This window comes from Nicotiana tomentosiformis, chromosome 12 (genome assembly GCF_000390325.3).
Source record: "Nicotiana tomentosiformis chromosome 12, ASM39032v3, whole genome shotgun sequence".
Taxonomy (NCBI): domain Eukaryota; kingdom Viridiplantae; phylum Streptophyta; class Magnoliopsida; order Solanales; family Solanaceae; genus Nicotiana; species Nicotiana tomentosiformis.
In genome coordinates this window covers 100,388,496-100,401,294 of record NC_090823.1, presented here as the reverse complement: position 1 = coordinate 100,401,294, position 12,799 = coordinate 100,388,496, and the positions used below count along the sequence as shown (strand labels likewise).

General features: G+C 35.2%; 1 pseudogene; it reads left to right on the top strand.

The window, feature by feature from the left end:
- Positions 1 to 10,341: 10,341 nt before the first annotated feature.
- On the top strand, positions 10,342 to 11,172 carry LOC117281190 (plastocyanin, chloroplastic-like; annotated as a pseudogene).
- The last annotated feature ends 1,627 nt before the right edge of the window (positions 11,173 to 12,799 follow it).

The following is a 12,799-nucleotide window of genomic DNA, read 5'->3' as shown; positions in this document are numbered from 1 at the left end:
GGATAAAATAAATGCAAATTTGTCTGTTGTCTCATTTTCCACTCAAGAGATTCATTATGATGACACCATCAAGAACCTTTTTGAAAAAATCACACATCTTTATTCATATCGGGTATAATTGATAATAGGATTGTTTACCTCATTGCTTGAATCACCATATAGCACACTATTGGTTGGAAAAATAACGGTATGGAAGTTAGAAATAGAAACTGTTGGTTTTAAAAAAAAAAGGGGGGACGCATGAAGATTAAAAGTGTTGATCTTGTTATAAATATAACTCAAAATAACAATATCGAACAAGGAAAAACAAGCTAAGAGATATAGAGAGAAAGAGAGGAAGAGAGATTCTTATTTCTTCTTCAATTGAATGTGTTTCCTATCTATTACAAGGCTTTCATATAGGCATGAAAAGTGAATAAAAATATGTCATTGAATATGTCATTAAGCATAGAAATATGTCATTGAATATGTCATTAAGCATAAAAATATGTCATTGAATATGTCATTAAGCATTTGAGAAGATCATGGAGGAAGAGTAGACATCCAACATAATTTGATTTCTCTTATATCACTCCCCCTTGGATGTCCATAGATAATGTGCCTCGCTAAAACCTTATTAGGAAAAAATCCTATTGAAAAAAAAAATCATAGTGAAGGAAAAAGAGTACACATGTTTAGAAATACGTCTTTTGGTTGCCTCGTTATAAACCTTGCAAGGAAAACCTAGTAGGACAAAATCTTGTAAGGAAAAAAGAGTACAACGCGTATTAACTCCCCCTGATAAGAGCATCAATTCACATCCTTGAGCTTTCGCATCCCAATCTTGTACACTAGTTTCTTAAAGGTTGACGTCGGTAGAGATTTGGTGAACAAATCAGCCATATTATCACTTGAACGGATCTGTTGCACATTGATATCACCATTCTTTGAAGATCATGTGTCAAAAATAACTTTGGTGAAATGTGCTTTGTCCTATCCCCTTTTATGAATCCTCCTTTCAATTGGGCTATGCATGTTGCATTGTCTTCATACAAAATTGTGGGTAATTTATCACACTTCAAACCACACTTGTCTCGAATAAGGTGTATTATAGACCTCAACCATGCACATTCTCGACTTGCTTCATGAATAGCAATTATCTCAGCATGATTAGATGAAGTAGCCACTATTGATTGCTTAGTTGATCGCCAAGATATGGCAGTGCCTCTATATGTAAACACATAGTCTGTTTGAGATCGAGCCTTGTGTGGGTCAGATAAATACCTAGCATCGGCATAACCAACAAGATCGGGACTGTAATCATTGCCATAAAATAACCCCATATCGATAGTCCCTTTTAGATACCGCAATATGTGTTTGATTCCATTCCAATATCTCATTGTAGGAGCAGAGCTATATCTTGCTAAGACATTAACTGAAAAAGTTATGTCAGGCCATGTAGTATTAGCAAGATATATAAGTGCACTAATTGCACTAAGATATGGTACTTCAGGACCAAGAAGTTCTTCATTCGTTTCTTGAGGTCGGAACGGGTCCTTATTCACATAAAGTGATCGAACAATAATCGGAGTACTTAATGGATGTGCTCCATCCATGTAAAATCATTTCAATACCTTTTCTATGCAAGTAGATTGATGAATAAAAGTCCCATTTGCCAAATGTTCAATTTGCAAACCAAGACATAATTTTATTTTTCCGAGATCTTTCATCTCAAATTCCTTCTTTAAATAATCAATTGCCTTTTGGAGTTCTATAGGAGTTCCAATAAGGTTTATGTCATCAACATATACAGCAAGTACAACAAACTCTGATATTGTTTTCTTTATAAAAACACATGGAAAAATGGTATCATTTATATAACCTTCCTTTAATAAATACTCATTAAGGCGGTTATACCACATTCTACCTGATTGCTTTAGACCATACAAAGATCTTTCCAATTTGATTAAAAATATTTTCCGGGACTTTGAATTATGTGTGTCAGGCATTTTAAATCCCTGGGAAATTTTATGTATATCTCATTATCAAGTGAGCCGTAAAGGTAGGCTGTAACCACATCCATTAAATGCATGTCATGCTTTTCATGGACAGCAAAACTAATGAGATAACGGAACGTTATAGCATCCATAACAGGAGAATACGTCTTTTCATAATCGATACCAGGCCTTTGTGAAAATCCTTGTGCAATAAGGCGTGCCTTATATCCTTGTACCTCATTTTTCTCATTCCTTTTACGTACAAAAACCCATTTATAGCCAACAGGCTTAACACCATTTGGTGTTTTGACTACAGACCCAAAAACTTCACGTTTCGCAAGTGAAGTTAATTCTGCCTGGATAGCATATTCCCATTTTGGCCAATCATTTCTCTGTCTACATTCATCAACAGATTTTGGTTCAAGATCCTCATCTTGTTGCATTATTTCAATAGCGACATTATAAGCAAAAACGTTACCGATAACAATACTATTTCGGTTTCATCTTTTTTCTGTTAAGACATAACTTATTGAGATCTCTCCATTCTTATCATTTTCAGGTACTTGAACCTCTCTTGAGGTTTTATCATTTGTTATGTCTTTGTGCTCTTCTTGAGTCACTACCTCCGTATTATGATCACTTTGATCATTTGGTCCTTTTCTTTTTCGAGAATTTTTATCCTTAGAACCGATAGGTCTACCACGTTTCAAGCGTGGTTTAAAATTATTTGCTTTAATTAATTGTCCTACCGGAATATCCATTCAAATAGGAGCATTAGCAGCTGAAATATGTGACTTAGTCACCCTTGGTAGGTCAGTGAATGCATCCGGCAGTTGATTTGTAATATTTTGCAAATGAATTATCTTTTGAACCTCTTGTTCACATTGATTTGTTCGAGGATCTAAATGAGATAGTGATAATTCATTCCAATCTATCTCCTTTCTCAGCTGCTTATTTTCTCCCCCTAATATTGTGTATACTGATTCATCAAAATGACAATCAGAAAATCTTGCTGTAAATAAATCTCCAGTCATAGGCTCCAGATATTTTATAATAGAAGAAGATTCATACCCAACATATACTCCTAACCTTCTTTGGGGACCCATCTTTGTGCGTTGTGGTGGAGCAATTAGAACATATATCGCACAACCAAAGATTCTAAGATGAGAAATATTTGGCTCCTGACCGAAAGCCAATTGCAATGGGAGACTTTATGATAACTTGTGGGCCTTATCCGCACAAGTACTGCTGCATGTAAAATAGCATGACCCCATATTGAAATGGGAAGTTTTATTCTCATAAGCATTGGTCTAGCAATTAATTGGAGGCGTTTGTTCAATGATTCCGCTAGACCATTTTGTATATGAACATGAATAACCGGATGCTCAATTGTTATCCCAGTTGATATACAATAATCATTAAACGCTTGGGATGTAAACTCACCAGCATTATCAAAACGAATTGTCTTAATTGCATAATCTGAAAATTGTGCTCTTAGCTTTATTATTTGAGCCAACAATCTCGCAAGTGCCATATTGCGAGTTGATAGTAAGCACACATGTGACCGTCTTGTAGATGCATCTACCAAAATCATATAATATCTGAATGGTCCACATGGAGGGTGAATGGGCCCACATATATCACCCTGTATACGTTCCAGAAATATAGGGGATTCCATCATAACTTTAATAGCTGATGGTCTAATAATTAATTTTCCTTGAGAACATGCAGCACAAGAGAATTCTTTAAATTGAAGAATCTTGTGGTTCTTCATTGAATGTCCATGTGAATTCTCAATTATTTTACGCATCATAGTAGAACCAGGATGACCCAACTGGTCATGCCAAATAATAAAATTATCTTGATTAGTAAACTTTTCATTTACTATGGCATGCGTTTCAATCTTGCTAATACTTGTGTAGTATAAGCCGGAGGAAAGAGCAGGTAACATTTCAAGCACATATTTCTTATCAGACATTATTGTAGTAATATAAAGATATTCAATCTTTTCATCATTTGTAGTCTCAATATGGTAGCCATTTTGGCAAATATCTTTGAAACTTAATAAGTTTCTTTGAGATTTACTACAATATTGTGCTTCATCAATAGCCAAATTTATTCCTCTTGGTAGTAATAAATTGGCTCTTCCAGAACCTTCAATTAATTTTGTACTACCGGATATTGTATTAACATTGGCTTCTTTCATTACCAAATAAGAGAAATATCTCTTATCTCTTAAAATAGTGTGTGTTGTAGCACTATCCAGAAGACATATATCATCTTTATTAATCTTGAGTCTAACTGAAGACCGAGAAATTTTCATATTCTTCATAAAAAAAAATCAAAAAGTATATTATAAGAAATATGAAAGACAAACAAAATATATATTAAGAAATACATTAGGAATGTAGAAACTAGCAACACATGATACATTAGGAAAATGCACTTAAGAAAAATAAACTAGTTGCAAACATAACAAAATAACAACTTTTATTATAGCTTCATTCCCAATAAGGTGATTAGTTCTTCAGTCAATATCCTCAAAGAAGTCTCCAGCTTCTAAATGAGTGATATTTGCTAGGCCTCCAAAATCATCATCTTTATATGCAAGATGTGCCTCAGAATCATATTTGTTTGAGGGACCTGCTTCATCATCATTGTTTTGAAAGGTCAAGTGTGCCTCCACATTATTTTCTTTCTTTCTAAGGGAGGCTTGATAAAGTTTGACAAAATAATCTGGCGTACGACAAATGCGTGCCCAATGACCTTTCATACCACATCGGTGACATATACTAATTTTACCTTTTGAAGGATTAATTTGAGAACCCTTATTGTTCTCCTATTTATTTCTACCATAATGACGATAATTATTTCGTCCCCTGCCACGTTCACGTCTACGACTATGTCCACGACCACGGTAATTATTTTATTTTCTTTCAGACTTATCATATGCTGCTACAACATTCACTTTCGGGAATGGTGCTGACCCAGTGGGACGTACTTCATAATTTTTCATTAATAGAGTATTATTCTGCTCTGCCACAAGTAGGCATGTGATTAACTCAGAATATTTTTTAAAACCCTTTTCACGGTATTGCTGTTGTAGCACCACATTTGAAGCGTAAAAAGTAGAATATATTTTTTCTAATAAGTCTTCATCTGTGATAGTGTCTCCACATAATTTTAATAGAGAACTTACTTTAAAGATAGCCGAATTATACTCACTTACGGTTTTAAAGTCTTGCAACCTTAAATGTATCCATTCATACCGAGCTTTCGGTAATACCGTAAGTTTTAGGTGGTCATATATCGATCCTTCAAATTAATCCATAACTCAAGTGGATCTTTTACAGTTAAATATTCAATTTTTAACCCTTCATGTAGATGATGACGAAGGAAAATCATGGCCTTCGCTTTATCCTGATTTGATACTTCATTTTCTTGTATAATAGTATTTCCAAGACCTTTAGCGTCAAGGTGAATTTCAGCATCAAGGACTCATGATAAATAATTCTTCTCGGTAATGTCTAGTGCCACGAATTCAAGCTTTGACAAGTTTGACATATTGAAACTAATCACAAAAGTAAATGGGTTAAAACAAATAAAAATAATTTTCAATGAAAATATACTTGTAAAAATAAATCAGACAACTAAGTAAGAAGTTGATCACTTCAAACATGTAGTATAAAAAAGTAACATATAATATATATGTCAAATAAACAAGAATTATGGAGTATATGAATAAACACAAAGAGATATATTTAGTATGGTAAAAGAAAAGTAATTTATTATAAACGTGGATTTGAGGAATAACCATATACGGTGATAAGAGTGAATGTATTCAAATATTACTTTCCACCAATTGTAAAGTAATTTAAACTAGTATGTACAATAATTACTTTGTCACCCTGGTTATCACTATTTTATTTTTGTAGAATGTCTTGAAGATAAGTTTTGCTCTATGCAAGTCCACACATATTTATTAAATTATTTTTGTTAGTTTAACGCACTTAAGATCTATATCTTATATTTTCTTTAACAATAAGCAAGGTAAGAGAACTTCAGTAACATGATCAACTAAAATAAATGTTTAACAATATATGAATTTGTTAATAAATAGCATATTGGTGCATATATATTATCATAAACTAAAAGAATATATAGTGATATACCTGAAGGAGAATCGAACACAACTAGGATATGATTGTGAAAATGAAGGTGACAATCGTGCTGATAACGTGTTATAAATATAAATCAAAATAACAATATCGAACAAGGAAAAACAAGTTAAGAGATATAGAGAGAAAGAGAGGAAGAGAGATTCTTATTTCTTCTTTAATTGTGTGTTTTTTCTATCTATTACAAGGCCTTTATATAAGCATGAAAAATGAATAAAAATATGTCATTGAATATGTCATTAAGCATAGAAATATGTCATTGAATATATCATTAAGCATTTGAGAAGACCATGAAGGAAGAGTAGACATCCAACATAATTTGATTTCTCTTATAACAGATCTAAACTATTTCAACTAACTTATCCAATTAAATTTAAAATAAACAAAGACTCCTAAGACTAAACTACTTATTATTCTAATAAATCAAATATTAGCATACAAAATTCAACAGAAACATATATATCTAAGGAGTGGCCGATGCACCTAATAAGTTGCGTATTTATTGAACTCTATATTTTTTACGGAAGTATAAATATATCATGAAAATTCACTAAAATTTCATCAAAAATTATATTTAAACCTGTAATTCTAAGAGTATAGGAAATTATTCAGTACTAAAAACTTTAAAGATTGAATTCAAATGGTCGAAATTTTGATTTGTCTCAGTATCTAAGAGCTTGGATTAGACGGATATAGAATTTAAATTTTATGGGTTTAATATTTAAGATTTTTACCATTGCCCTCATTATATTTTTAAAATTATAAGTTCATGTCTATTATTTTTTTACAAATTCAATGAATTTTTACATATATATAAATTATACTTCACGCCGAAAATTATAGGTATCCCTCGCTTTAACACTACATCCGCCACTGCTTAAATGTGGGGTAGGTAGGGAACCATATGGATTTCCCTGCATCCGCTATGAAGGGCTTCGTTCCAGAAGGCTGAAAAAGATTATTCGTTTTTCGCTGCCGTCACTCAACATTTTCTTGGTCTCTCTTTCTCCAAAGTTGGTGGTACTACACTTGTTCCCCATTCGCCATTTTCTTTTCTTATCGTTTATGTCACTACCGATATTATATTTACTCAGTTTCAGTTTTATGTGACGACATTGAATGTACATTTAAGAAAGAAAATAGAAAGACATTTGAAAATTCTTATCTTAAACATGCTATAATATTTTTGAATAAAAATAAAAATTTAGAATGAAATTTTCGACCAGCCAACCAGGTTTTGCTCAGGGACATATACATGAACTTGCTTGTTGTTATCGAATAAAAGTAAGCCAGAAGAAAGTATTTGCTAATGAATCTGTTATCGACTAATTATACATTTGTAAACATTTTATAAAAACTATTGCGGAAGATCGTGGGTTAAGGTTAACTAGCACACAATCACACACAAAGCAAGAGTTGACCAAGAGTTGAGAGGATTTTTCACACCGGGCTAGGATTTTTGACCAAGAGTTGACTTTATAATTACTGGGCAAAGATTTTTGTTCCTTGAGTTAAAATAGGTCCGTTTTGTTAATTATGACTTGTGTGCAAAATTTGAGGTCAATCAGAGTTGATTTGATAGGTTTCGGCGTCGATTGTAAAGGTTGGAATTTTTTAGTTTTCGTTAGGCTTAAATTGAGGTGCGATTCATTTTTTTTATATTGTTTGATGTGATTTGAGACCTCGACTAAGTTCGTATTATCTTTTAGGACTTGTTGGTATATTTGGTTGAGGTCTCGGAGGCTTCGGGTCGATTTTAGATGGTTAACAGATCGAATTTGGAACTTAAGGCATGACTCGGCAGACCTGAACTGGTGTGATCGCACCTGCGAAGGTCATGGTCGCAGGTGCGTGGATGACATTGCAGAAGCGGCCTGGAAGGAAGTGGGCAGTGGTCGCAGGTGCGAGGTTATTTTCCGCGCCTACGAAGTCGCAGATGCGGCTTATTGGGCGCAGAATCAAAGCTCAGTGAGGAGGCTAGGGAGCGCAGGTGCGGAGGAAGTTCCGCAGATGCAGACTCGCATCTGCGCATGTGTTATCGCAGAAGTGAAGGCAGGGGCCTTCATGGGAAACCACAGAACCGGAGGAAATGTCCGTACCTGCGAGACCGCATATGCGGTTAAGTGGGTTGCAGGAGTGAAAGCACTAGCAATATACATTTCGAAGGGTTTCCGAGATTTTATCATTTTGGACTTTTGAAACTCGGTTGGAGGCAATTTTGAGAGGGATTTCGAGAGGTTTCTTGAGGTAAGTCACTCTTGATCATTTTTATGCAATAATATTGTTTACCCATTGAAATTTTCATCTAGTTTGTGTGTTTTTGAGGTGGAATTTTGGGAGTTATGGGCTAGGGATTGGAGAGTGAAATTTGGGGATTTGAGTGACGATTTGGTTTCGGAATTTGGTAAATTTAGTATGGTTGGACTCGTGGTTGAATGTGTGTTTGGATTTTGTAACTTTTATTAGATTCTGAGATGTGGTCCCGGGATTGACTTTTGAGTTGACTTTTTGACTTTTGATTAAGAACTTAGCATTTTCATATGGAATTGATTCCTATAGTTCGTGTTGATTGTATCGAATTCTTTGTGTCTAGATTCAAGGTATTCGGAGGCCGATTCGCGAGGCAATGGATTATTGGAGTAGAGATTTACACGGTTTGAGGTAAGCAACACTTCTAAACATGATTCTGAGGGTATGAATTCTTGAACTTCGTGTTATGTGATCAATGTTAAGGTGATGCACATATTGGGTGAGGGGCGTATAGGCGTGTACCGTAGTAATTATGACTTAGTTAATTTCGTGTGACTGTGTAGTCACCTTATCTGAATATTATTACTGTACTCTATGTGTTAGAGCATTTGAGCTGTGATTTATGTTAGAAATCATGTTTAGGCTATAAACAAGTATTATTGGAACCCACAATGGTCGTTCTTGTTGTTGAGTTATTTGGTTACTTGCCTAACAATTAAGCGCAAACAAGTGCCTGCAGATTCCCCATTCAGTCCAAATACTGCATGTTATGTACTCAGTCGCATTCATCATTGAGTATCATATCTCAGTCTCTGTTATCATACATTGTCACATCATGTATCATTGATTTGGGCTGCTTGGCATGAGTATTGTGAGACCGAGAGACTGGAGAGATTGAGTGTTGGTTGACTCAAGGAAGAGCAATGTTTAAGTGTGGGATGTTGATGTAAGACTACAATGCAGCATGTTATATCATCATTTACCTTGTATTTACTTGTAGATATTAACGATTTATGATATGTTTGCGCTTAATTGAGTTATTTTTATATGTAGGATCATTTTGGAATGAAGTGGGAAAAATTGGACAAAAGGCATCAAAGACAATAAAGTTGAGTACGAGAGGAATCACGATGCAAGGCCACAAAAACACTATGCCCCAGAGGGCGCTAGGTGACCACTTATTGGCGCCTTGCGAGGCTAGGGGCGCTAAGGACCATGTGCTTGATGGCGCTAGGTGAGGTTTAGGGCGATGGAGGAATGGCACGACACGCCAAGGCTGCTCACCGAGGCATTCTGACTGCCAGTCAGCTTGGAGCTTGGTTATTTCGGCCCTAACTTTATTCTAGCATATAAATACCCTTGGAACGTAGTTTTTAGAGGGTGAGACATTATTGTAGAGAAAAAAGACAGTGGGAACACTTGCAAGCAATGGAGCACAAGAATTCTTATTCCAATTTTGTCTCGTTTGTAGATTTATGCTTTCAATTATGAATATAATTGTTAGCATGACTATGAATAGCTAAGTTTCTATCTAAAGTTTGATTTAACCTTTTGAATGATAAACTCCCGTGATATTTGAATATAATTTTACCTGTAAATTTCTATGCGTGTTCAACGACATGCTTAACTTGGTTAATTGAATGGCCATCAATTAGCGGTGCCTATCTAGCGTGTACTACTTGAGAAAGAATGCATATTTGGGCGATTGTTGAACAGCATACTCCCAAAGTGTATGAACGATCAATATAGAGGGGTTAAATGGGGGTTTAGAGATAACAAAACCTTAACGTGATTATAATGAGCGATAAGAGAAAAATACAACTAGCGTAAGAGTGCGTCTAGTAAATTGTTGTACTTACTCAAGAGAGAATTACGATAAACGAAGTGCTCATGATTCATAGAGAGGAATAGGCGAAATTATTAGAGATATAGCAGGGATGATTCTGACAATTAGGGAAATCATAACTGTAGGCTTCTCAATCTTGTCTACAACTTTGCTTGTGATAATTTGCTGCATTGTTTTGTCGCTCGTTCGTAGTTATTAAACAACAACCATTGTTATTTGCAATTTCTGAAAGTTGATTGCTTGAATTCGTGCAAGAAAATTAGTTGTGATTTATAGGTTAATTTCCTATGGGATTCGACCGCTAGATTTTTTATTAGGCGTAGTTGGGCGTGATCACTATCCCATCATTCACTGGCCTTAAAGCTAGTGCATCAACTTCTAAAACTAGCAATATAGCCAAGATGGTGTCCACCACCCCAAATTGGCCGTGAAGGCTTTCATTAAAAGTTATTGGCAATGTCGTTTTCGCCACTGCTGCAAGTGCAATGCTAGCTAGCAATGCCATGCCATTGAAGTATTGCTTGGTGGTGATGATGGTTCTCTTGCTTTTGTCCCCGGAAACTTCAGCGTAAGCGCGGGTGGGAGTATTTTGCTCAAGAACAATAGAGGGTTCCCCCACAACATCGTGTTCGATGAGGATGAAGTCCCAGCTGATGATGTGGATGTATCAGAAATCTCCATGCCTGAAGAAGAGTATCTCAATGGACCTGGGGAGATATAGTTTTTGCAGTGCCTTGAATAATTGGAAGTTTTTCTTTGGAGTTTTTTCCACAAGACAAATTATCTCTATTCCTTTAGCAGAAATATGGTCCTTTATCAAAGGTTGAGTGAGAAAGGAGATTACACTTTCTACTGTGCGCCTCACCAGGGAGCTGGAATGATTGGCAAAGTTACTGTCAACTTATTACATAGCACCATGTAACAGTTGATATTATATAATTTCAGTCAGTTTAAATCTTTTTATGCTTCTTTTGCTTTTGAGGAGGCAATTAAAACTTATCATAAGAGCTAACAGATCTCTCTGGCTTTTTTTTTTTTTTGGGTATTACCAGTCACACCCCTTTTCTACCCAAAAAGATATGTGTTATGTTATGGATTGTAGGTTAAAGAGTTTTTTTAATTAAAGTTACCAACTTGAGTAGGGATTATTTTATTTAAAGAGTCGTCACTGAGAATTGATATTTTTGGTGTTTCAAGTCACATTTTATTTGAATCTCTAGTCAAATGAAGGTTTGACTATATTATTAATTAGTCTGCGAAAACAAAGTCCGGGTAAGAAAATTTGTTGACCGAGGAAAAGGTGTAAGGCATTCCCCGAGTCCCGTGGTTCTATCACGGTCGCTTTATTGACTTAAACTTGGCTTGAATTAATTTTGGACAAACTCTGATTTATATGATTTTTATATTAGACCTATCCGCTTTTATTTCTGGATTATTAAAAAAAATTAAAACAAATTTGAATAATAAGATGTTGTAACCACACTACGCAAGCAAATACGTGATCGAGACAAAATTTATTAATTTTATCATAACAGCGCTACGCAAGCGAATCCACATTTATGACAAGGATTATTAGTACATTATTACTTTTGAAAAAGTTACTACACTTGAAGAAATTAATTAAATATCAACTATCGCGCTACGCAAGTGAATTCGCGATTTTAGCGAAATGATTAATTATTAGAAATTAATTAATGCTATTGAATTTGGTATGGAATCAATAAATTAATTTAAGGTTAAACATCACGCTACGCAAGCGAGTCCGTGAATGAAAAAGTTAAAGTATGCCTATTAGTGCCTATTAATGCCTAGCATTTAAATTATTTGGTAATTAATTATTTACTAAAAATTGTCTCAAGTTATTTGTCCAACTATTATGAAAGTGTAGACCAATTTGTTTGCAAGTATTTGAAAAGACGGGTTATCTCACTTTGATGATAGGCTAATTTGTTTGTTTTTATTTTATAAAATAAAAATAAAAATAGGCCACCACACTATGGCTGTCCAACGGGACGAGACGTCCCATTCCGTCTCGGTTCCGTCCCGCATCCCGTCCCGTCCCACTTAATTTTAAACGGGATGGCCCCATATTAAACGGGACACGGGATGGGACGGGATGGCCATTTCGTCCCGTTTATCCCGTCCCATTTCGTCCCGTTTCGTCCCGTTCCGTCCCGCCCATCCCGTCTGTCCCATCCCGCCCGTCCCGTCCCCCCTGTCCCGTCCCATCCCGTCCCGCGTCCCTTTTTTTTTATATAAATATAGTCGTTGGGCAACGGCTATAATTGCAAAAATAGCCGTTCCCAACGGCCAAAAAGGCCATATTTGGCCCCCACTCCTACCAAAACACCCCCCTACCCCCAAACTTTTAATATAATCCCTAAATTTATTAAATTATACTTTGGCCCTATTTTCTACTATAAATACCCCAATCCTTCTTCATTTCTTCCCACAAAAATAAATTATTCTCTCTCAAATCCCTTTCATTCTATCTATATTATTCTCTCAATTTTCTCGCAATCAAGTGATAAGTTTCAAGTATTTGGACA